Below are 20,945 nucleotides of genomic sequence, written 5' to 3'. Positions count from 1 at the left end.
ATCTTGGGCAGTGCATTGTGGATAATTAAACATGCCAGGCAGCCACTGTAAATGAGAGCCAAGCTAGGCTCGCATTCACATCCAGTGCTGAAATAGCTCCAGAGACCCACCTGGAAGTGTGGTGAGTAGTGGCCCAGGAGGAGGGAGAAGAGTGAAGTGGCTACCATCAGTGGCGGAGCTTCATGCTCCAGCACTGGGGGGAGGAGAGCAGGCAGGGGTGGGACTGGCGCATGTCCCAGGGGCATGGAGTGCTGTCTGCAGGGGTGTGGTGCTCATCCTGGGGGCGTAGGACACCACCTTTGGGGATGTGGCGCCCAGTGTGGGCAGGGAGGCAGCTGCGATGGCATCCCAACAGGATCGCGCTGCCGGGGGCAGTGCGCTCCCCCCACACCCCGCTTCCTCAGCCAGCGGCCACCATTATGCATGGCAAGAAACAGGGCAGATCTCTTGCTCTGGTTGGGGGTGGAGGTTGGTGCAGGTATTGCTGCCCCTGCACGGGGCAGCAGGTAGGAGCTCTGGGGCACATCGACAGCACTGTTGTGAGCCCCCAAAGTCTGGCACTAGCCCAGCATGAAAAGCCTCCCTTCTGCATTCTTTCCTGTCCTTCCTTCAGTTGGAAGAATCAACTGAGACAGCTGTTATGTGTGAATATGCATTTGGATTGGCTGCATTATGTTTTACATAATCGTTATGTAGAACATATGCCTATCCCTGGTCTTCCACCTGTCTGAGCCGGTGCCTTAAATGGGCCGTAAAACCCAAAGCAAATTCCTTTTTCATTCCTCCCATTCTGGTATACACTTGGGGGGTAGTAATTTGTGTTTTAAGAAGCAAAGAAAACCGCTGTGCAACTCAGCATATCTAAGGCGGAGATATAACAGGATGGGATAGAAAATCCAGCCAAATGGCAAAGACTTCAGCTTTTGAAAGAGGCAGCTGTGGATGAAAAGGTCAACTAGTTTCGTTGTTGAAGTCAACACAAATCTCCTGAACGCTGTTAACCTTAATGCATGTGAACCCAGCATCCCAGATTTAGAGTAATTGCTTTTATACTGATGCAGCATAATGGTGTCCAAATGACACCAAATCCAGCATTCCTTGCCACTAGAGCTATCACTATAAGCAAACATGGCATTTCAAAAATGCGCTTCTTTTCTAGAGCCTTAATAGACTTTGAGGTGCATTCCTACTGACTACAGCAACTTTTCACACAGAGCAGCTGTTTCAAACCAGTGGCCAACTTTAACTAGGACAATTCAGAAATCACTGAAACAACTTTGGAAGAAAGGAGGGGCGGGCTTATTTAATTGCAGTTTGTCCTAGATAAAACACCTGTGCATTACTGTGCAATTGCACCAAACCTCTGTCATCTGTGTATTTGGTGCTTGGTGCAGCTTACGATGGACCTACCTTGCTGAAACAAACCAGGACTGGAGTGGCCACTGTGTGGATGGAAGACTAGAATGGAAACACATTTCTACTTGGGCTATGCCTGGAAAACTGGGGCCGAGGCAGTTTTTCCCTTACCCTGCTCCTTTCCAGTGGAAAACCCACTCTTTAGTCATCAATCGGAACAAATGGCAATCCAGAGGAAACCTGAATTGCCATTTGTTTCCATTGGGCGCTATAGAGTGGTTTTCCCTGGGGGGGGAGCAGCAGAACAAGAGGAATTGTGGATAAGACCTTAGTGTAAACTGCCTTGAATTTTATCATGGAAGAAAGACAGGATGTGCTATATACTAACAGTGTACTTATTTTCCAAGTCTTGATCCTTATGTAGCAAAAGTGACACCATCCACACTGTCGCTAGCGGGCTGAGGGAGGACATCCCAAGATTTGAAGTAGTACAGAAAAACTTTGGGGGCTACCTAATAGAAAGGGGCTCATAAATGGGTCAGTGAGGACTAAGCATACTCACTAGTTGAACCTAGGATAACTCAGTTGGTAGAGCATGAGACTCTTAATCTCAGGGTTGTGGGTTCAAGCCCCATGTTGGGCAAAAGATTCCTGCATTGCAGGGGGTTGGACTAGATAATCCTTGTGGTCCCTTCCAACTCTGCAATTCTATGACTAGGCACAGAAAACGGACTGACTGTTAGGGGTAGAAATGGAGAAGGGGTGTGTAATAGTATCCTGTCGAAAGGCTGGCTGGCTGGCGCTAAATAGCAGTACTCCACACGGCAACATTTTGTTATAAATATGGATAAATGTGCATGGCATAATTTGTTCTGGGGCTCAACTCCAGGTTGCCTTCAATTCCAGGAAACAATACTATATATAAAGGTGCTTTCAGGGCAGATGCAGAATGTATTTTCCTCTTCTTTATTAGTAAAAGCATTGCATGAGCCGCACATTAGGGTAAGGTTCTCCGGCAAACCAGGGGAACATCTATTTTCTCCTGGCACGTCACTGGCATTTGGGTATACACAGCAGTCATCTATTTTGATGACAGCTTGTTTTTCATGTCGCTTTCTCTATCAACAGAATTTGCTAATCTGTAGTCTTTGTTTACTTACTTGTTTTATCTCCCACCATTTTTCAATGCAGGGGCTCAGGGCAGCATGCGTAAGGCCCTCCATGAGGTCTGGCATTGGGTCACTGACCCCACACAGGCTTGTTTAGCTTTGGCAAGGCTGCTGTGGCGTGTATCTTCCACATGTCCTGAAGATGCTGCAATTTCCTCTTTACCTAGCATCCAGGACAAGTTGCAGAAATAAAAGCTGTAAAAATAATCAAGCCAATCAAGCCCATACAACTAAGATACATTTGCAATAGATCCCTACCCCAATCTCAGCATAACCACTTAATTATTTGATCAGATATTTAAAATGAATGGATTTCAAATTAATTGGATTTCTTTTTAAACATCATGAAAGGATAAAAGCAGCTGAATCGCATTTCTACTTTCTGTTGCTGTTGTTTTTCTTCATGTTGAGACACAGAGGAGTAAGAGTGTGAAGAAACTTCCTGGATTGTAAATAGGTCCCCTAGGAATGTGGGGGGCAGGTAAAGGTAAAGGGACCCCTGACCATTAGATTCAGTCGCAGATGACTATGGAGTTGCTGCACTCATCTCACTTTACTGGCTGAGGGAGCTGGCGTTTGTCCGCAGACAGCTTCCGGGTCATGTGGCCAGCATGACTAAGTTGCTTCTGGTGAACCAGAGCAGCGCACGGAAAAGCTGTTTACCTTCCCACCAGAGCGATACCTATTTATCTACTTGCACTTTGACATGCTTTCGAACTGCTAGGTTGGCAGGAGCAGGGACCGAGCAACGAGAGCTCACCCTGTCGCGGGGATTCAAACCACCGACCTTCTGATTGGCAAGCCCTCTGTTCTGTGGTTTAAAAATATGAGAAAGCTCACCAGGTCTTGTGCAATAGAATAGATCCCAAGGCGTATAGTCTATATATAGAATCTGATGAGAGAGTACTGGGATTCTGAAATAGTGCGGATTTTAAAGGGGTGGATAATCAGTCATAGCAGCTCAAATAAATTACTAAAAGTAGCTTTAACAAACTGAGCCTTAAAGTAAAGGGGGGGAGACAAATGTATTAAAATATTTCACACAAGGCCCCTCCAACACATTCTTTTTATTGTGCATTCATGATTATTTCTGCTCATTATGCTATTGGGGCAGTCACCTGCAATCCCAGTTTCAGTACCTTTCGCACCTGCAAGTGCTGGCATGGTCACACTGCTTCATTTCCAGTCAGTGCATATCCCACAACTTCCTGCTGAAATCCTGTAACTTTCAATATGATACATGTTCTGGATTATTTTTGCCCATTGCTGTTGCGCTATAGCCCCATATAAAACATTACACATTTGAAGCAGCATCATGCCATTTTTAATAATCACTGCTGACTTCAAAGAATCCTGAGAAGTGTGGTTTGTTAAGGGGGCTAAGAGTAGTTAGGATACCCCTATTCAACTCAGAGATATAATTCTCAGTGTTCCCTGACTATTAAACCACTCTTTAAATAAGTCTCTAGCCCTCCTAGAAAGTTAGCAAGCAAAATGTGCAGACACCCTTCTAAGCAATTTCTGTGAAATAAATCAGGCCCCCTTTCAGTGTTTTTATCCAATGAATGAAGTCAGAGCTGTGGGTTGATTTGTTTGGACACAACAAATAGGGATATCTGGGGTCCTAAAGATCTGCTCTTTCCCCTTTCCCATTAGTGCACCTTTCCTGTTTCTGTCTTATTTTCTAGTCCTTGGATTCTCCATAGTTTGCTCTTCCTTTCCCCCTAACAACCAAAATCCTTGCAGTGGATTTGTCTGAGATTTTCTGCAAATACTACTGCACAATAATCATGAGTGGATGTTAAAGAATCTCCCCTCTCCCCAAAACACATATCGGAAAACTTTACAAAGAGACTTAAGCATGTCTTCTGTTGTGCAGGAGCTGAACACCGGGCACTCATTAAGAATCCACTATATAGTTAATTTACAGTACAATTGTATGCATGTCTACTCAGAATTAAGTCTATATGTGTTTGTTGAAGCAACCTAGGCTTTGGTTTATGGTTGGCATTGGAGGGGGGGACAGGGTTCTTGTGCCTTTCATTGCTGCCTGGCAGGCAGAAAAGGTTAAACCTTTTCTAGAATAGAAATACAATGATGGTTAACAAAGTTACGGGGAAAGCTTCATTATGACTGTGATGTCTAATTTTGTGTCATGCCATGCCCCTCATGGCGGCCATGTTGTGTTATGCTATACCAGCCATTTTGTTACTGGCGGTAATAGCACTCTCTCAAAATTCAAAATGCTCAACTAGTCCCAAAGGGTTGGCAACTCCTGGTCTAAACTATTATAAATTACCTTGGTAACAGCATTCTGGATAGAGCTAAAACGGTTGAAGTGTGGCCCCGGAAGTTAAGGAGTAGACACCAATGCAAAAGGCCCAAACTGTGCTAGAGTTTGATGAAAGTATAGCATCAGGGATCCAGAAATGTTAAGACTTTGCTTCACCTCTTCACTGTTGAAATGGTCAAGGTTTCATGTGCACTTTTAAGTGTGCTTAAAATTCAGGTTTATTTCGTAATACACTTTAACCAGCAGTTCATTAAAATAAAAGGAGATGATCCATTTTTTTATTCTTCTTCCTTTCATTTCTACGCCGCTTTATATTTTTTAAGAAAAAAAATCTCAAGGCAATTTTCAGCCTATATTAAAACATCAATAAAACATTTGAGAATAAAACATTACTCAAGAAGGTCAAATATAAAGTATACATTCAAAGCAACATAATAAACACGAAACTAAAATATTATCACAAAGATTTCAAAACAAAACCTTGCAAAGAAGGTCAAGTACAGAATGCACATTTACAACAAAGATTATCTTAAACGTTTCAAAAGAAAACATTACCAAAGGAAATCAAATATAAAATGCACATTGAAAACAGCATAATTATCAAGAGAATAAAATACTTTCACAACCATATACCTGAAATTCCCACCAACAACAGAACCTCCTCCAGAAATACAACAGTCCTCATCCGACCTCCTGGATTTTTAAAGCAACAGTGTGGAATGTACCCAAATATTTCCAGGTGTGGTAGAAGGAGTTTGAACACAGCACCCCAGCATCCCAAAGAAAATTGTTTTCCATGCAGAGATATGCATTATTCAAATCCTTTCTACCGCATGTCTTTGGCCCAAGCAATTTCCAGGTACTGCACTCCTGTGATAAAATTTGAACCATTTATTAACATAAACATTATGCTCCAAAGTAATCTGTGGCAAAAAGCTCATAACTTGTGCACTCATTTAGCATGCAAGCATCTATCTTAAGATGCCAGCAGCTTTGTTTTTATGTCTTGCTCATCAAAACAAAAAACAAAAAAAAAGTGTAATGATAATTCTACAAAAACTAGAATACGCTGCCAGGTGGTGTCAAAGTAATATATCTCCATACTGCTAAATTCACCCATTTTACCACAACTGAAAAGTAAGACAGACACAACCTTTATGCCACGCATAACATATTAAATAATACGTTTTTGTGCCTTATGAGCATTAGAAAATAGGAATGTCTGCTGTGGTGCTAGCGAAAGGGCCAGCAGGTGGTGCTGTGCAGTGAGGTCAGTAGTTGCAAGCAGGAAAAGTTATGTTTTACCTTTCCCAAAGTTGTGTCTTGCCTGTTTGTTAATCCTAGATTTCTAATAGTACATTGGCCAATGCATCGCAATTGTAGCCAGACTATGGAATTTCTGAGAACTTTGCTTAAAATTGCATTGTATGCAGGCTGGCTCAACCACAGATGTAAACTAGGCAGCTTGTTGTTGTTTAGTCGTTTAGTCGTGTCCGACTCTTCGTGACCCCATGGACCAGAGCACGCCAGGCACTTCTGTCCTCCACTGCCTCCCGCAGTTTGATCAAACTCATGCTGGTAGCTTCAAGAACACCATCCAACCATCTCATTCTCTGTCGTCCCCTTCTCCTTGTGCCCTCCATCTTTCCCAACATCAGGGTCTTTTCCAGGGAGTCTTCTCTTCTCATGAGGTGGCCAAAGTATTGGAGCCTCAGCTTCACGATCTGTCCTTCCAGTGAGCGCCCAGGGCTGATTTCCTTCAGAATGGAGAGGTTTGATCTTCTTGCAGTCCATGGGACTCTCAAGAGTCTCCTCCAGCACCATAATTCAAAACCACAGAGGTAAACTAGGCAGCTAGTGAGGGCAAAATGCCAGAGGCCCCTGCCTTAGCCCTCAGCTACCCAAATGCCTTAACTTCCAGCTGCCATTTTGGAGAAGGTAGTTTTAGCAACTCATTGCGTGGATAAGATCCACCACATTCATAGTAACTTTATCATTCCCATCCAAGTAATAAAAGGGTCAGGCTTTAATTTTTCATTTTTGCATTGGAGAAAACTTTGTAGTGTAAGTTGTGCCCAGAATCAGGATAATTAAGGAACGGTAAATGTGTGGGTTTATCGCCTTTTTTCAGGTGAAACGGGAGTTGTAATCTACAACTGGTATCCAAAGGAATGCTCACTTGGGAATGCTCAGTAGGATTGTTGGCCTTTTTATTTAAATAGGCTCTGTGCCTTTATCACACATTACTTTAAAAAGTTTCCTGAGTTTCATAAGTGGCTTGCCACGTGTCCTAAATAAATGCTGACTGAGAAACACAAGCCAAAAGTCTGCTAGGAAACATGGAATTAATTGTTCTGTGCTTTGCATTCTGGCCTCTGTTAGGGATCACGTCCTAAAATTCAGAAGTCCAGATTATTTCATGTTTCGCAAAGCAGAGTGATAGTTACATTCCTGACATTAAAAATTAAAATAAGAAATTAAATAATATTCTAGTCAATACTTGATTATTTAACACTTACTTCCAAACTATCAGCAAGACAGGTTTCCAATTAGTGTGCATATCTAATACTGGTATTTAAAGTTAGGGTATGGAAAGGTTATTTCTAACATTGTATGCTATGAGATAACCTTTCCAATTCAAGAAGGTGGGTTTTTTATCTTCTTTTTTTAATGTTCCATTGAGAGTCAGCCAATTTTTTAAAAAAAAATCAAATCTGGAGAAGTCAGCAAGTCTGCATAGAAAGCATGTGAAAAGACTGGAGTAACAAAGTTTTAACAGGTCTGTCTCTGAGCCTGAACAATTTGTTCTCTCCAGGATATTTCTCTGTGGAAGTCCAGCTCATATTACGAGTGACAGAACACCCACAGAGCAAGTAATAAGCGTGCCTAAAATCAATCAAAAGCAATTATTTTACTGCAACTATATTTTCTATTGTATTTTCAAAAGATTACAGCATTTTATTAGATATGTTGTTGCTATAAAGTTGTTTTACACAGCACACTGGTTGCACGTACAAAACTGGCACTTTTGTTATTATTTTCTCCTTGATTCTCATTGCTTTGATATTTGAGTGTTACGCTTACTGTGAGTTAGCAGCAAGCTTGCGAGTAGAAGCTAGCTGACCCATTCCAAAAATCTGCATCGTCCCAGCTACTTTGAAACATTATTTTTGCTGCACTGTATACCTTCAAATTCTTATTTAACTTCAAGGTGGAGGAAAGGGAGAGCTGCCAATAGCTTCGACCCAATAGTGCCTTTCACATAATTGTGCAGGTCATGACCAGGAAGTGGGGCAACATGGCTTGCTCCATCCCCACTGGCTGCACACACACACACCCCATATATCAATACAGAGATCTACGAACAAGGAAGCAGCAATGATGGTCTGGAAGACCCAGAGAGGCCTTGCAGGGGGAAACAAGATGCAAGGCCAATCTGCTTTTTAAAGGCTTGCTCCCGTCTCCCTGGAGGAAGTGTCTGTAGAACCTTTCTGAGAAATGAGAGCCAAAGTCTGTCGGTCAGGAATGTCATGTATCTCAGGTACCCTTTCTGCATTTGACTAGAATTACTGGAAGATAGAGATTCAGGTAGGTTGGTCTGACGCAGTCAAAATAAAAAATTTAAAAACAATGCAGCAAAAATAATGTTTCAAAAATAGTGGCACCTTAGAGACCAACTAAGTTTGTTCTGGGCACAGTAATACCTCTGCGAATGTCCGCCTTGTCTAGCGTCCATTCCGGCGAATGTCCACGGCAACCCCGGAAGTACCGAAACCGGGTTTGCCGCTCACGCATGCACAGAAGCACTAAATCACACTTCGCACATGTGCAGAAACGCAAACTGCTCTGCGCGTGTGCACAGACGCATCAGTTTGCCCTGCACCCTTTTTGGCAAAACGAGGTCCGACTAGATAAGCTTTCGCTTGCATGCACACTTCTTCAGATACACTGAAACAGAACTCACCAGACCCTTATATATAGTGGGAGGGTGGGGTGGGGTTTTCCCCAGAAGGGTAGTAGGACATGGGTGATTGACTGAATGGGTATGATAAACCTGTTGACAACTGTTAACGACCGCAATTAGTCCTACAGGAAAAAGCAAAATGCAGATGACGAAAAATAGCTTGTGTAATGAGACAAGAATCCAATATCTCTATTCAGACCAGGTCTCTCCATAGTTTTCAGTTTAGTAATAAGTTGTAATTCAGCAAGTGTATCTGAAGACGTGTGCATGCACACGAAAGCTTATACCCAGAACAAACTTAGTTGGTCTCTAAGGTGCCGCTGAACTATTTTTTAATTTTTTTTATTGGGCGATATCCGAGAGCCTGGCTTGGAGGAATGGTGCGACCAGACCCAGGTCCTTCCTCACATGTCCTATCTTCCCTTTACCCTGGCTTTTTACACTTGACGGACAGGTAACTCGCATCTTGTGCTTATTTTACTTATGCGAGCACAGCTTTGCGTGGGTAGGGGAAATAAATAAATAAATGGAGAGTGGAGGAAGCCTACTCTCCAGTTATTCATTCCCCCACATACACACCTGTACAAACAGCTGTGATCCCTGAGTCCCTACAACACCTTCCCCAAACCAGACAAGCAGCCCTCCACCTGGGAGGGGGGCCGGGTTCTAGCGGTTCCTGCCTTTACACATTTTTGTGTTTACACGTGGACCCCTGGAACCTAACCCTCATGTAAGATGCAAATTACCTGCATTTATTGTTAGGACCCACCTATATTTTGCTCAGTTTATTTTGCTCTGTTCCATTTGGAAGAGTTTTAGGCATCATTATTTTTATAACAGATACTGTATGTAAGTGTTGTAATCCATCCTGGGATCTTATGGTGAACTCAGGTAAGAAATCTTATAAGTTTAATATCTCTGGGTACTGTCTCCTACCCTTTAGATGCCCTTCATGTTAAGCAAGACGTAATTCAGTTACTGAGTATACTCTACATCACTTGTCCTCTACCATAATTTTAGCTAACAACTTTTTTTTTTTTAAGATAGCTCAAAAAGAAAATATCTTGGGGATTTCAGAGTCAATCTCTCTTTTGCCCATTCTGTTAAGTATTTTCATTTTCTGGCCGACTTTACCTGCTGTGAAAAAGACAGGCTTCCTGTGTTTTCTAACCATGCATATAAAGCTCTAAGGATTTTAGACACTTTTTAATATTTTTTAATCAAATATACCTGCACCATTCCATTTTTTTATGTAACGCTTCAAGAAAAAAAGCATTTACAAGCTAGATTTGAAACTCAAATCCCTTTTCACCTCATTGACTTAAATTTAGGATGAACGAAAAAGATATTTTCCTCTTACAGCTGCCAAAAGGGGGTCAAAAGGTAAAGCAAGCAGAAACCCCCCACCCCACAATATTGTTTCTATGGGATCAGTGGTGAAGGCTTTTCCAAGGACAGGAGAAGCTCTAGTTAATGCCTCCATAGAGCTTTTAAGAGATTATTCTGGCATATTGGAGTATGATCCCATCGAGTTAAGAAAAGCTGGGAAACCAATATTAAAATTCAGAATGTGGAAGTTACCATTAGACAGATTCCTCAGTTATATAGCCATTTGCAATATAAGCAGAGCTACAGGTGCACCAATAATTTTTGCCAAATAGGGAACTCATCTACCTCATTGGATTTCAGCTGGCTGCTAGAGAACTGCAATTTGGTGATATCTCCACCTAAAGTTGAATTACACGCCCCATAGTGGAAACACTCCACTCAGGGAGGGCACATGAAAAGGATGCAACAGCCATGCACTGTGGCCGGGGTCCTTCTCATGCCACTCTCAGAATCCAGCCTCAAGAAGCTGTGCTATGCTGGCTTGGGGAGGGCGACATGAGGAGCATGCCCTGGCTGCGCACCCCCTGTGCTACGCCACTGCCTATGCATGTTTATTCAGCATAAGTCTGCGTTCAGTGTGCTTACTCCCAGGAAAGTGAGCATAGGATTGGAACCGCTATACTGCTTTGGGATAAAGAGATAGGGTTTGTTTGTACAATATTTACCATCTGGCTTTGCATGTCCTGCTTACAAAGTGTTTACTGCTCTGTCAATTTTGCACATTTAAGGTCGATTTTAATCTCTTTCTTTTCTTTACTCTCCTGCCTCCCCCCTCCGCAAATCTTTTAAACTTGCTACACAGATCTCTGCATGTAGCCTTTGGCTTTATTCATACTGTGAGAACTTTTGTTCGTGATAATTAGTCACTCATTGTGCTCACTGCCAGCTGTTCTTCTGCCTGTTGTGTCTGTTTTCCTAAACTTCAAAGAGACCTTTGAATTTTTTCAATAAAAAATGCATGTTTTTAAAGCAAAGAAGAACCTTCCTCAGCTTTAACGCACACTCTGGGTCATGAGATGTAGCTTGGAGGCAGGTCGAACTGTCCTAAAGTTTTGTTGTGTGTTGTGGGGCAAAAACCACAGTGAAGTTTGGATGTAGGATTATCAACTCCCTTCTCTGTTTGAGCATAATATTTCAAATGGGTTTTCCAGCTGTTAGGAACAACTTGAAAAGAATGAAATCTCATCTATGGTTTATCCCCACCTGAGAGAAGATGATAATACTAAGAGAATTCTCTCCTCATCCCATCACAAAAGTTGCGACTAGACTTTCCCTTCCAATTTTTACTGCTTTCGTCATTCCTTATTGTCCATTTTCTCTATCTTCAAATCATTGGTTCACTTTGTTTCTACACCTTGGCCTCAGATAGTAAACCTGTCACTAATCTCAGTTACACACACACACACACACACACACACACACACACACACACACACTTTCCATGCTATAATTCTGCTGCTGGAGAGTAGGGGACTCATTCCATGCCATGGTGGGTTACAATAGCCAGATTTGTTATCATAGTAGACAGCCATATGCTTCTGTTCCTTTAATTTGTAGTTTTTAATTGGAAGACTTATTTTCTTCTAGGTTGCAGCTTTCTCCTTGACTCCTAGATATCTAACAATGTTAACAGAAATAAGATCACAGTTCCATTCTGGTGACCTCACCTCTCAAATTTCAGTGGTATAATAACCTAAATTATATTTTATGTCACTCTTCATAATAGTCTGTCTCCTTTACTGCGCATTCGTACTTGCCTCCAAGACAGCAGCAAGTATCACTGCTGGTGTGATTTAAAATCTTGGATGAATACAAGTTCTGGAAAATAAAAGTGTGACAAATGCCTCTATAAACACTGGACATAAATGCTGGAGCTTTATTTTCCAGTTTCTGTTATGGACAATTACATGTATCTCCACACCATGAAAACTAGGCACTCTTAGGAAATGAATTCTTTTAAGGCCTGAAGAAATTGTGATGCAATTTTTTAAGGGATGTCAAAGTAATAGAAAAGATTTTTTTAATGGATGGGTAAATGGAAGAACTAGATACAAATTGCATGAGCCTAAAAGATAACTAAAGTCTGTAATAATTAATATCAGTGTGGTCTGACGGACAGGTTGGTTTACATAGGTTGCCTTCCCCTAAGTAGACACATGTCTACTTTCAACATGTTCATGAGCATGTTGGCATCTGTCTGTCCCAGGAGACAATAAATGAGTTCGCCTTTGGGTAGATTTTCAGAAATACATAGATACAACCCACAATAATTTCCGGGATAGTTACCACACTTGAAAAACTCATAACCTCAGGAATTCTGTATTATTTTGCTCATTTATTTATTTATATCCCAGTCTTCCCCAAGGAGCAAATGGAAGCTGGTTCTCCTACCCCTCCATTTTATCATCACAATAACCCTGTGAGACATGTTAGGCAGAGAGCCAGCGTCACTTGTACTGTAAAATGCCTCTTTAAAGCAGCTGTTCAGTCAGCTTGGCGCAGATAGTGAATGTAAATTATGAACTATTTTACATAGTAGCAGCAGCAGTGGTAGAATGATTAATACACTATTTATTTGTCTGTTTAACTTGAGCTCCCCTTGAAAATTCATGGTAGACAACAGTTTCAGGTGCTCTTGCACATAACCAGAATCCTATCAACCATTTGAAACCTTCAGTTTCCCCATCATAATTTTTCTAACAGCAACTAATTATTATACCTTTGAAGCATCAGAAAGTTGCTCATTTATGGTCTTGTCTAGTTTATTGGGGAAGAGGCAAAGAATCTGGCTGTTCTTGTTGAGATAGTACACAAAGCCCATGGAAGGCCTGGTTTCACCACCACCCCAGTCCTCTTCACCAGACTCAATTGTGGCAACAGCAATAGTAGTGTATTGAATGTGTTTTCCCTGAGTTTCTCCCATGATTTGCTGAGTGTTGTGGCGAGTGGAAGAAAGTCTGTACATTGGATTTGCTTTGCTTATCCCCACCACCACTGCCAGAGGCAGCTTAAGTTTACTATTAAGAAGAGTTTGGATTTGATATCCCACTTTATCACCACCCTAAGGAGTCTCAAAACAGCTAACAATCTCCTTTCACTTCCTCCCCCACAACAAACACTCTGTGAGGTGAGTGGGGCGGAGAGACTTCAGAGAAGTGTGACTAGCCCAAGGTCACCCAGCAGCTGCATGTGGAGGAGTGGGGAAGCGAACCTAGTTCATCAGATTACGAGTCCACCACTCTTAACCGCTACACCTTCTGCTCAGGTGGGGAGAAAAGGTCTATGTTCTCATTTCAGGCTGTGTAGCATAGGTAGGGAAGGAAGGTGAGATCAACCAGTGCTGGACCTAAGATTTGAGGTTCCCTTGGAGAAAGGGAAGAAAGGACAGAAAATAAACAGATTTTTAGGCATTCTGAAAACAACCTCTACTGTCTACTACGTTCCTGTTTACAAAGTCCTTCCTAAGTTAAACTGCTAGAACAGCAAACTAGGCCACTTTCAAAAGGTGTTATTTATCCACAACTTCTAACTTATACAGCAATAGACAGCCTTCCATTCTGGATAAAGAGAGTCCCAGAAATTCCTCTCTCTGAGCTCTGTAAAGGCAGCAAAGCAATACATAATGAATAAGTTCCTCAATAACTCCTCAACCACATGGGCACAGTCTTGCTTCATAGTATTTCATCAGTTCCTAAAACAAGCCTGAATACCTTGAGCAACTCAGTAGTGGGCACTTTAAAATCTTACTATCCCATCTCTTATTCCATAAATCAAACTTGGTGGATGGAGAGAATGTACCACAATGACCAATTCAAAGTCTGTCTGCCTCAGATGAAACAGTTGCTGCAGCATGGAAGGAACCCTATAATCAGATTTTTGTTAGTATTTCTTTCCAGGAGTGCTGAGACTTGTCAGCAAAAAAATGCTGAGAAAATGCTAACGTACAGCATTTTGTGGTCAATTTTGGTGTTCTCATTTGATTTAGCTTTTGCTATCTCCATACCTTGCACTTCTTGTAAGTTATGAGCCAAGTAGAAAAGAGTGCAACCTTGAAAGTATACTTGCTACAGCTTTTAAGAAGTTTTTAATAATAATAATAATAATAATAATAATAATAATAATAATAATAATAATAATAATCCTGGGCAGGCCGGGTATTCCTTTTATATACCTGCTGGGATTGACAAGGCATCTGACCCTCACCTGAATCTCATAGCTCTCTTGACGAGTGCTTTGGTCTGCCCACCAGATTGTTACAATTCCATTCTCAAGTAATCAATTTTAATCTGGAATTTAAATTCTCAAAACTTTCTTATTTGTTAATTTGAGCAAATAAACTACTGCTCTCACTTCATTACAAACAGTATTTCTACCTGCAACACACTTGAGCAAATCTGCTCCTCTTCCTTTCACAGATACTTTGTTGTGATTTGCAACTGTAGCTGCCTCTGATTAGTTATCATTTAACTCTTGGGGGAAATAATTAGCACATCATGTTCATGGAAGTTGCCGAACCAATTAACCAACGAGAAGGATTACTGTTAATAGCACCAGTTTTCCTATAACTTGATGTTGCTGGATAGTTTTGATGAACTGCAAAAGCATTTTTAGTTTGCTTTCTGTTGCCACCCTGGAACTTTTCTGTATTAGTGCCACTTTGTTTTGTACAATTCCTTGAAGATGAAGGAAAACAACTTTTCTGCTTGTATATATTGATAATATAATTTTGGTTACTGAGGACAAACAAGATTGTACAAAAACAAGATTGGGTGCAGGCCTGGCCAGGACATAGGCGTCCTGACTGTGACAAAGATGACCTGTGTGCTTGCTTGCTTGCTTGCTTGCTTGCTTGATTAACAGCTGTTGGGAACTTCAAGGTCCCTGCTCTCCCTTCTTATGGTCTTTGTACTGGACTTGGAGACTCCAATAGAGAGCATTCCATGTCAAGAAGGAGGGCAGGTGGGCACCCTATCAAATAACAGGGGAGGAGCTACACGGAGGAGGGCCTTTTCACTGGTGGTGCCCATTGTATGCCTCGCTCTTCGCAGACCTGCTCTCTTTTGGCCTGTATTTTGGAACTTTATAATTTTGGAAGACTTTGGAAGAACTGGTTGACAAGTCTTATCAGTCACTGATGTATGAGCGGATTTTATTTACTGCTATTCTGGGCTTCTGGTGCACCAGGGTTTACACCAGCATAATAGAGTTGGCCAGGATGCCAGAAAGGATACAATTTACGAGCTTTCTCCATTATCTGCACAGCAGGGGGCGTTCAGTAAACAGTGCAAAGGCTGACCTGAAGCATTCCCTGCTGGTTACCTGATTTCAGCAGTAGGGATCGCTGTCTGGTAGTACCCAATTGGTTAGCTGTCAGATTCTAGAGAGCCCTATTGGTGGCTCTTAGGTAATTCACAAAATACAGAGTCCATTCATAAAACACAGTGTTCATTCATAAAGCAGTAACACAAATCTCCATTGCTACATATTGGGTGTATATTTCAGCGGTTGAACTTACAGGTTTATGACCATGCTGTAGTGTAGTGCTTATGCGACTGTGAATAAAAAGTGGCTGGGCTCGTTGTCTCGGGGTCTGGGGGGGGGAAGAGGTGATAAAACTGATTTTCAATAAGTGCCTCTCCCTTTACTCTGTACTCTGTACTCTGAATAGTGATACCAGGGACCTGGAAGGTGCAGTGCTTGTCAGTCCAACCCCTGCAGTCTCATCAGGGCTGACCTTAAGGCAATTGGAGCAATTTGGCCAAATTGGGCCCCGTGTGCCGCTCCAAAGGGAGCCCCTGCACCAGGGCAGTCTAGATAGATTTTATTTATATCTATAAGATTTTGCAGACTTTGGCCGTGAACGGGCCCTACCAAAAAAAATTAATAATCAAGTTGCGCCCCACTGCTTCCAATTGGGCCTCACTTGCTAGCCCTGAGTCTCATAGTTGCTTGGCCTGAGTTACCCTGCCCTTGCATGAAGTCTTGGGTTTACAATTTTGGGAGAGGGGAGACTGTGGCACTGGGGAGTGGGCAGATCAGGGATACAATCTAGTCCAGTCTTTAGTTCACAGTGGCCAACCAGATGCCTCTGGGAAGCCCGTAAGCAGGGCTTGGGGGCAATAGCACTCCTCTACTTGTGTTCCCAGCAGCTTGTATTCAGAGGCATACTACTTCTGATGGAGTGTATGGGGTAGTGCCTCTGGTAGGGACACTTTGCACTCCTTCTGGGGTAGTTTGTCCACCTTTGGCCGCCACCCTGGACTCAGGTCTCACTTGTGGCTCCTAGAAGCTTTCAGCAGGTGACAGCAGCCACACCCTGGCTTCAGCTGGTTGGCTAAAATAGGTGAGGATAGCCAGTGTCTCAAGCCCTTGATGCTTTAGGGACTTCCCTGTATGTGAAGACCGGCTCTGGTAGATTGAGCAGATGAGACCAATAATGGGTCCAACTTTCAAGAAAGCAGTTGCCGCATGTGCTGTGAAAGAAGTGAAGGGCAGATGGGGCTCGTCAGTCTGGAAAGGTAGCCCATCTAGGAGAAGGAAAATTGATCCTAAACCTCCACCACCTTGTGGGGCATCTTCAGGAAAGGAAAAGGCTAAGGAGTAAACCCTACAAATCCAGAGTGGAGCCTTCTTCCAGCAACTCCTGTAGCCAAGCTGCTGTCAAACATATTGCTCTGCTGTCCTTTGGACCACATCAGCAAGGCCAAGAGTGGGGTCTTGTTGTCTGGGCAACCCAGGACCTCCATACACACTGTCCAGTCTTGCACTCCAAGGAGGTCACTTTGGTCTGCTAACACAGCAGTTCGACTTCACCCCCAGAGGTGCACTCCATTGTCTCTTAAGATGGATGGATGCCAACAACTACTTCTGACTCTGGAGATAATATAATATTTTGTCTGTTCTGAATTTTCCAGATTTTGTACACCTCTACCATATTCCCCATAACCTTTTTTTCCTAAACTAAATGGCCCCGAACATTGGAACCTTTCCTTATACAGGTGTTTCTCCAGCCCCTTGTTCTATTTACTTTCACTTTCCTGCATCCTTTCCAGCACTACAATATCCCTTTTGAGGTGAGATGACCAGAAATTTACACAGGACTCCAAGTGTGGCCATACCGCAGACTTGTCTAAAGGCATTACGATATTGGCAGGTTTATTTTCAGTCCCTTTCCCAATGATCCCCAACATGGAATTCACCTTTTTCACTGCTAGTTTCAAGCTGCCTCCTATAAATATGCAAAGAAAACAGCAGCTGCTTTCAGGGATCATATCTTCTTTCTCACCAAAACAGTGAAAGATTCTAAAGTATAAATAATGCATGGTCCGTCAAGCTCTGAGAATAAATTTTGTCTTCTGCTTTGCTTTCCTTCAAGGTATGACAATTTAGGAAAGAGTTTGGACAGAAACCCTCTCTACTTCTGTTGATATAAACATGCTCGGCATCTCAAACCCCCTGCCACAGATCCTTAAGTTCAACCGACAGGAGCTGGAAAAGCATTTTCCAGGAGACAGACGCCACCCCATATAAACGTCTCCCCATAAAGAGAGAATCGCACAAACACTGGCAACAATGGAGAAGGCTCAAACCAAATTCACACAGGGACAAAACCATAAGCAGATCCAAAATTAACCGAACTTGATCTACTCAGTGGCTTGTTGGAGAATACGAGTTGTTTCTCTGTTTTTACAGAATTCAGATTACAAACTCCAGAGATGAGGGGAGGAGAGTGATGCCCCTTGTCTTAGCAGCCTTTCAGCAAAGAGAGCTGGTAGCTATTTTGAGTCCTTTGTGAATAAATACATGCTGGCAATTGAGCAGAATTCATGACACCTTTAAAGCAATGTGTTTTATTTCTTAAAGGCCTAAAGGAACTTTCATTTTGGTCAATGTAAGAAGCATACAAGTGCAAGAGTTTTACATAAGAGCCCATTGGATCTGGCCCAAAGCCCACCTCGTCCAGCATCCTGTTCTCACAGGGGCCAACCAGATGTCTGTGGGAAGCCTGCAAGGCAGACATGAGCACAAGACAACAGTTTCCCCACTTGTGATTCCCAACAACAGGCATTCACGGGCACACTGCTTCTGAAAGGGGAGGTAGAACATAGTGGTGTAGCATGGGGGTGAGGGGGGCCCATGGCCCCAGGCACAAAATTCTGAGGGGACACAACCCAGCACCCCCACAACAGGCTCTCTCACTGAAGTTGCTTGGCTGCTGCCTTCCAGAGCTGTGGGGAGGTGAGCCTCACCAGATCTGGGCCTTCGAGGCTGTAGCGACAGCTCCTTCTCCTCACAGCCAGCAAAGGAATGCCTGCCCCTGGGCAGAACTCCTGCTGGCCAGAGCCCAGACGCTTCCTGGCCTATGTCAATCCTTCTCCGTGGCCTCCCTCCTGGTGTGTGTTCTTGGGTAGGCACCCCAGAGTGGGACTGCAGAAAGAAGAGCAGACCACTTCTCCAGGACCCTCTGGCACCAGCCCTCGAACTGTGCAGCCAAGGAGAGATGGCCACAGAAGGGCTGCACTCAGCGCCTCAGCCTGCTCTCTGCTGCCCTCCTCCTAGACTGCATCTGTGGCTCCAGTGCCACCGGGACTCCACCAAGCCTGCCAAGGAGCTCCAGCCACTGTCCCATCAGGAGCTCGCCAAGCTGAGAGGCTGAATGCAGGAGCCAGCAGGCAAACTCCATGAGAAACAGCTGTAGCAGGGGTGCAGTGAGAAAAGCCTGTCCTACACAACATCCTCAATGAGGTTAGGGTTCGCAATCCTTTCCTTGCCCGGGTGCTGGCAATGCATGCTATGACACTGATAGAACATAGCCATTGTGGCTACTAGCAGTTGATAGCCTTATCATTCATGCATTTGTGTAATCATTTTTTTAAAGCAAGAAGGGTAGCTAAATGTCACTGACTGGGCCAGCTCACACAATTGTTTAGGTTTCATGAACTGGAAACCCCAAAGGAATTGCTAGATATAAATAAATGGAGCCAGCAAACTTTTTGACCCTTCCCTTTCCCAACAATATGGTACAAGCCTCTAAATCAGGGGTCAGCAAACTTTTTCAGCAGGGGGCCAGTCCACGGTCCCTCAGACCTTGTGGGGGGCTGGATTATATTGGGGGGGGGGATGAATGAATTCCTATGCCCCACAAATAACCCAGAGATGTATTTTAAATAAAAGCACACATTCTACTCATGTAAAAACATTCTGGTTCCCAGACCATCCGTGGGCTAGATTTAGAAGGCCATTGGGCCGGATCTGGGCTCCGGGCCTTAGTTTGCCTACCCATGCTCTAAATAACCTAAATAGCTTCCCTCTGCTCTTTGGTGTGAAAATTGGGCTCGAATCGAGCCTAATGCCAGCATGCTTCACTATTTGCAGGTAATGCTATGTTCTAAATTTCTATGAATAAACATTGAAGATTCACACACTAATAGCACCATCTTAAAACCAGTGATGTGCAAGTGATTCCCACCAGTTTATCCTAGGTTTGCCTGTATGCCTGATTTGAACATGTTTTGGAATTTTCATATTGCAAAATTATATTTGAGTCCTGTCCTTTAGCACAAAGCTGGAAATGTGAAAAGCAGTAGCTGAAAAATATAATGTATTTACATCACACTGGATGTACACTGGAGCAATGTAGAATGTGCCAATATGATTTTTTCTGCCAATATGTGCAACACCATTCATATACAGCATGTGATTCCCTCATATCTGCCAAGAGAATGAATATGCAACCATTTTGTGTTCTGTGGATGGGTATTGTGTGATTTATGAAGAATATCCTGGAAGGCTGAAATGCTCCCCCGTTGGATAAAGCCAGCACTAGTAAAATATAAATTGCAGCTATCTGTTTCAGTGCCGCTTCATTACAGTAATTTGTTACCACCCGTGAGCATGGACAGCTTTTACAATTACCAAATTAAGAAAGCAAGATAAACAAAACAACACAGTTTCTGATGCATTATTGAAATGGTGCTCAAAATACATTCCTTCCTTATCTTTGCAGGAGAGAAAGCCTAGAAACAAAACAAAACAAAATGTTAACTGGTTCTTGAGGACTGAATACTATTTGTGAGCAGCACAGGGTGAGAATAATGAACAAATATGTGTTTTGCTTATTCCTCAGATTTTGGGGGAATATTTTTTGCTGTTGACTGAAGAGTGACGAGGGGGAAAGCAACAACAAAATATTGAGTTTCTTTGGCTTGGTACCCTATACACATTATTGATCTTGCATCATAGCGTGCATTCAACAATGTTTGCTTCAGTAACTGCTGGCCACAACAAAAATAAAAGGTTGAAAAAGCAGAGAGAAAAGTTTCCAAAAGTTAAAAAGTAATAATGTTTTGTTTCATCTCTACCCTTTGTGTCAAAATTGAAAAGTATTCTCTTGTAGCAAAAATTATCAGGCAAAATCTTGTGCTTCTTCAAAAGGTTAGAATGGCAAGATACCCAAAGGTATGTTTGCCATCCAAAATACAGAAATGGAAAAGGAAAGAATTTGTAGACCAGCCTTTTCTAACCAAGTGCCCTCCAGACAGGGCTGCTGGGAGTTTGTAGTCCCAAAAATCTGGAGGGTACCAGGTTGACAGAGGCTACAGAACTCTTTTTTCTGAGTCTATGAATGGCACATGAAGCTTATCCAGTTTCTAAAGAGAAATGCAGTGGACTTTCTTCAGGATGGTTTGAACCAAAATTGAGACGAGCTTAAACTCCTCCCTTCATAAAGAGCTGACCCATTTTTTATTTTTGCAGAAACCCTTTAGGGTATTTT

At 42.7% G+C, this 20,945-nt stretch overlaps 1 long non-coding RNA gene across 4 annotated transcripts in view; it reads left to right on the top strand.

Annotated features, from left to right (window-relative positions):
• Positions 1–20,945, top strand: part of LOC308595262 — a 50,282-nt gene that overhangs the window by 20,384 nt on the left and 8,953 nt on the right. For all 4 annotated transcript variants that reach the window (XR_014011960.1, XR_014011961.1, XR_014011962.1 and 1 more), the window contains exon 2: positions 20,178–20,256. This is a non-coding gene — a long non-coding RNA (uncharacterized lncRNA). The remainder of the gene's footprint in view (positions 1–20,177; positions 20,257–20,945) is intronic.

This window comes from Podarcis bocagei (genome assembly GCF_964188305.1).
Source record: "Podarcis bocagei genome assembly, chromosome: 9".
Lineage (NCBI taxonomy): Eukaryota > Metazoa > Chordata > Lepidosauria > Squamata > Lacertidae > Podarcis > Podarcis bocagei.
The sequence above is the reverse complement of the archived record's forward strand: the minus strand, read 5'-3'. Positions and strand labels throughout refer to the sequence as shown.